This window comes from Rhagoletis zephyria, unplaced genomic scaffold (assembly GCF_001687245.7).
Source record: "Rhagoletis zephyria isolate East Lansing unplaced genomic scaffold, Rhagoletis_zephyria_1.1 Rzeph_scaffold_00027, whole genome shotgun sequence".
Lineage (NCBI taxonomy): Eukaryota > Metazoa > Arthropoda > Insecta > Diptera > Tephritidae > Rhagoletis > Rhagoletis zephyria.
The window spans coordinates 151,955-157,954 of NW_016157111.1; the positions used below are offsets into that span (position 1 = coordinate 151,955).

Sequence of the window (6,000 nt, forward strand, 5' to 3'; positions counted from 1 at the left end):
GCTGAAGTTATTTCCAAGCGCCGATCTACTCCGAGCGACTGCTCTGCATTATACGTACTTACTTTGTAAAGCGGCTCAGAAGTATGTCTGATACCATTTGTACATTTTAAATTCCTACTTACATAAGGTGGCCACGTCTTTGCTAAAGTAAGGGAGATTCGTCAGTGAAGTGGTAAGGACCGCCGGGTGAAGTGTAAGTTGCTGGTAAGGTATGAAAATAGGCATTCTTGGAGATAAATATTTACACTTCATACAAAAACGACAACATCTAATTTTTGTCAAGAATTGCTTGTTTGTATGCACGCTCATGGGCGTAGCCATGTAGGGGCAAATTTTTGCATAGATATTAAAAAATAGTACCAGGAAATGCTTGCTGGATAAATTCGACCTCCTTTCAAGTTTTTTCCTATATATATACTATATACAAATTATACACTCAATGCTAACAAAATAATTAGTAAATTAATTTAAAAAGTGGATATGTGGAACATCCGGTTCTCTATCACGTTATTCTCCCTAACTTCAAAGCACTTCCATTTAAAAAGGGCAAAAACCTGGCTGCAGTCGACAATGAGCGAAGATGGATTCAAAGGTAAACTATAAATAAGTTTATAGTTCAATTGTTCATTACGTTGTCTTTAGGTTTGTGTCTTCTAATCGTACATCGCAAGCTTTGTATCACAGAACGAATCTGACATTATTTATAAAACTATAGACCGGTTTGGTGAACAGCCAAGACGTTTACTTCTAAAGTACATAATTATAGCAGATGGCAGAAAACACATAGCGCACATAAATTTCTATAATAAAATTAGCATATTAGAGGTTACTAATATATCCATTTTAAACTATAATTAAATCATTAATTAAACTTTACTACAGAAAAATTAATGCATTTTTTATTTATTACACGGTGTGACAAAACAAAATCAAGTAATATATTTAGCATAAATGAATATACTAGCATACAAAATCTGCATACCCAAAATGTTCAATACGTCCTCATAATTATACAAACATATGTACATAATTTAAGAGAAGATATTTCACTGCAAAGCGCGATTATAAATTGTTAGTTTACCTTACAAAATTGTGGAGGAATATTACAGAGTAAACGGAAAAGTTAATTTTTTTTAATTTTTTTATTTTGAATAACGTCTGGTCCGGCTATTTGGTATACTATACAGGTATGTATAGCTATGTATTTAAAAAATACATCAGGGTTTAGTTGAGATATTTGCCTTTGACCGCTATGTTTTGTACATTTCCCAGTAATTCAAAGCTTTTGACTGCCATTCACCTGTGAGTGGCCAGAAGTTATTCGTGTGCTTACGGTTCAAATCACAGCTCACTACGTCCGGTTATTTATATCCATGAATTCTTTGGGTAGCGACCGAACACTAGTTTGGGAGCGAGCTAAAGTGCTAGGGCGTAATACCCCGCGTGCACTGGGTTTGGGTCCTGCCACATTAAAACCTTGCCCAATGAAAAAAAAACACATGCCTCGGATGATACCCCCTTCTTTTGATGACGATCACGGCAAACATAGGAAGGACTATGATTTGAGGGTATGCAGCTGGAATATCCGAACCGTTAATCGGGACGGTGCCTCTGCCCAGCTGTTTGATGTCCTAGGGAAAATAAGGCTGACGTCACCGCCATCCATGAAATGCGATAGACGGGGCGAGGAAGGTAAGCGTGGAAGTCTTGCGTCGTCTACTACAGTTGCCACGTAAAGGGGCGCAAGTCTGTGTTGGATTTGTGGTGGGAGAGAGGCCGGGTTTATTCTAGTGAACGAACGTCTAGCCACAATCCGCATCAAAGCGGGATTCTTCAACATCTCGCTTTTATGTGAAATGCCCCAATGGAAGAGAAAGACGAGTCACCCAAGGATCTCTTAGCTTAGAGTATACATATTAGTGCTGCCCGAATAACATGTAAAAAAATCGTTAAATGCCAAGGTGGGTAACGAAGGGATCTTTGGCGCCAGTGTCGGAATATTCAGCCTCCACATAGAAACGGCGGGATGAGGCTGATCGACTTCACCGGGGCCCGAAACTTGGCAGTATGCAGTACTGGGTTTTAGCATAAAAAGATCCATCAAGCTATACATACGAACACTCCGAGGGTCAACCATCGACTTGCACCACTATATTGATGCAGCTAATATACGACCCCACCTCGGTGCAGCAACAAAAGAGGCCCCCAACAATGCAAGGAAAGTTCAACGTCGAAAAGCTGCAATCAAAACAGACGCCCCAAGGATTCGCCGCTCGACTCTCACACCTGCTGTGAGAGAGCACTCTTCAACTAACCGACATACGCGTGCAGTGGAACTACATTTCCCGCTCATTGCTGGTACGATGAGGAGTGTCAAGAAGCTGCAGAGAAAAATGCTTGAAATGCTGGCCGACTGAAAAACACCCGAAATTTTTAGCAGAGAGTTGAGAGACTTACGGAAGGTTTTAAGACTCCTGTAGGAACAACCATGTCGACCAAGAATGATAGAATACAAGATTGCGCCGATCAGAGAGGATTTTTGAGAATAATTTTTGTGTGACGTCTCACTGGTGCAATTGCGAGAGAGAAATGCCAAAACGTAAGCAAGAATGGAAGAAGGAGAAAAAATGTTGCAAGGAAAACGTAAACAAGTTGCACAAGTGTGACGTCATGCAAACAACGATTCTGTCAAATTCGTTAAGAGAGGAATAGCGGTCCGAGATCGGCGCAACCTTTGTATTCTCTCAATCGTGTATGTCGACCTAGTGGCCGATCTCCAGAACGTACTCAAATTATGGAGGGAACACTTGCCGACCCTTTTGAATGGCAGAAGCATTAAGAGAAGTGGAGAAGACGAACCCGAGTCCCCAGTCGATGACGATGGAGTCGATATCCCAGCGCCTGACTATAACGAGGTACGAATAGCGATTATGCTGATGAAAAGTAACACAGCCGCTTGAGCTGACTGCCTGCCAGCTGAGCTATTCAATTACGATGGCAAGGAGCTTATAAGGTGTATGCAGGACGACTGGAATTCAAGTGCGCTCAACCCAATCCACAAGAAAGGCGACCCACCATGCGTGCCAATATATTGTATTGTATTGTGTGAAAGACTGAATACCGCCGTCAATGAACTAATTGGGCCTTATCAGTGTGGCTATAGACCTGGAAAATCCACCATAGACCAGGTATTCACAATACGCCAAATCTTGGAAAAGACCCGTGAGAAATGGATCGACACTCCCCACCTATTTGTCGACTTTAAAGCCGCTTTCGACAGCACTTAAAGGAGTTGCCTATATGCCGCTATGTCTGAATTTGGCATCCCCGCTAAACTGATACGAGTTTGTAAAATGACTTTGACCAATACCACCAGCTCCGTCAGAATTCGGAAAGACCTCTCCGAGCCCTTCGCCACCAAACGGGGTTTCAGACAGGGCGACTCTCTTTCATGTGACTTCTTTAAACTGATGTTGGAGAAGATAAAAAGAGCTGCAGAACTGAACCGCTCAGGAACAATTTACTACAAGAGCGTCCAATTGCTGGCTTATGCCGATGACACTGACATCATCGGTAAGAAAAACCGCGAAGTCTGTTCTGCCTTTTCCAAGTTGGACAAGGAAGCAAAGCAAATGGGTATGATGGTATGGACAAGACGAAGTATCTCCTGTCATAAATCAAACAATCAGCACATTCGCGCCTTGGCACCCAGGTCACTGTTGACAGTTATAATTTCGAGAAAGTAGAGAATATCGTTTACTTGGGAACCAACATTAACATCGATAATATTGTCAGCATGGAAATCCAACGCAGATTCACTCTTCCCAAAAAGTGCTACTTTGGACTGAGTAGGCAGTTCAGAAGTAAAGTCCTCTCTCGACGTACGAAAACCACACTATATAAGTCACTCATCATGCTCGTGCTGGTATATGGAGCAGAAGCATGGCCGATGACAACATCCAATAAGGTGGCTCTTGGGGTATTCGAGAGAAAGATTTTGCGGAAGATTTACGGGCCTTTACGCGTTGGCGACGGCGAGTACCGCAGACGATGGAACGATGAGCTGTATGAGCTTTACAACGACATGGACGCAGTGCAGCGAATTTAAATACAGCGGCTCCAGTGGCTTGACTATGTCGTTCGATAACCGACGCTCCAGCTCTGAAAATATTCAGGCTTCACTTCACGCCAGTTGGCACAGAGGAGAAATGACTGGCGTGCTTTGTTGCACTCGGTAAAATAGCTTTGGCGGTTACAGCGCCAAATAAAAGAAGAAGAAGAGAATAGATCCATAACCTCATCAGTCACCCGACGAAATCCTTGACGGTGGTGCCGGGAGGGGAACGGTACGTGACGGTAGGAAGTTTAGTTTGGGTTAAGGTCTCACACTGACGGGGTTAGGCTTTCAATGCTTCCTCCTCGTAAATTAAACATGCCCAGTAAAAAGCTAACTATTTAAATCGACGAATAGTTTTATATACACTTTTGTGAACTTCTGTTTATGTGTTTTTGTACAACATATTTACCTCTATTGGTTACAATAATTTTAAGCTATAACAACCAATTTTTTAGTAAGTAAGTTATTCCGCCCTATGTTGAATATTGTTATCGTCCGTAAAAGTGACGATACGGCCATCGTCAGCCATGGTACTGATGCGCTGACGATGGTCGACGATGACGATACTCAGCATAGTGCTGATTGTTTTGAATTTTTTTTCCTTAGTGTTACTGCGTATAACTGGCATTATCTGTGAATTTTCAAGTCTTTCTGATTTTCTTAGTCTTTAGGGGTATTTTTAACTAATACTGTTGTATTTTGAAATAAACATTTAGTTTAAAATTAATTAATTTTGGTTTTTTCTTAATTTTTCATAAATTTCTAGTGATCCCGGGATTCCGGACTTTTTAATTTACACTGATGGCAATAATTTTTATACCCGAGCGCCCTTGTGCACAAGGGTATATTAGTTTTGTTCACATAACGGTTGTTTGTAACAGCGAAAACGAATCGAGATAGATATAGACAAATGTATACATAAATGCTCAGAATGAATAGAGAAATCGATTAAGCCATGTCTGACTGTCCGCCCGTCTGTCCGTCTGTCCGTCCGTCCGTGTACACGATAACTCGAGCACAAATTGAGATATCTCAACGAAATTTGGTATGTAGGTTTCCGTTAATCCAAGGTAGGTTGGTATTGAAAATGGGCGTAATCGGACGGTAACCACGCCCACTTCCCATATAACGGTAATTTCCCGAAATACGAAAACTGCGATATTTTAGTAACTACTGAAGATAATTCACTCAAATTGATATTTACAACAATTTATAAACGAAAAATAAGAATATTATAAATTTTTGGAAAATGGGCGTAGCCACGCCCACTTATGGTTACATGTGTGTATCTTGGTAACCGCTGCCCCAATTTCTTCCAAACTTGGCACAGTTGTTGGCCTTGATAAATCTTACTAAATGGGCGAAAATTTTAAAAATCGGACAATAACCACGCCCACATCCCATATAACGGTAATTTTCGGAAATACGAAAACTGCGATATTTTAGTAACTACTGAAGATTATTCACTCAAAATTGATATTTACAATAAGTTTTAGACGAAAAATAAGAATATTATAAATTTTTGGAAAATGGGCGTAGCCACGCCCACTTATGGTTACATGTGTATATCTTGGTAACCGCTGCACCAATTTCTTCCAAACTTGGCACAGTTGTTGGCCTTCGCATAACATACCAAATGGCCGAAAATTTTTAAAATCGCTCAATAACCACGCCTACTTCCCATATAACGGTAATTTTCAGAAATACGAAAACTGCGATATTTTAGTAACTACTGGAGATTATTCACTCAAAATTGATACTTATAACAATTTTTAAACGAAATATAAGAATATTATAAATATTTGCCAAATGGGCGTAGCCACGCCCACTTATGGTTACATGTGTATATCTTGGTAACCGCTGCACCAATTTCTTCCAAACTT

The 6,000-nt window shown here is 40.7% G+C and overlaps 1 protein-coding gene across 9 annotated transcripts in view; it reads right to left on the reverse strand.

Annotated features, from left to right (window-relative positions):
- The window catches only part of Mmp1 (Matrix metalloproteinase 1), a 404,544-nt gene that overhangs the window by 88,553 nt on the left and 309,991 nt on the right, over window positions 1–6,000 (reverse strand). The gene's annotated exons all lie outside the window — the stretch shown is intronic.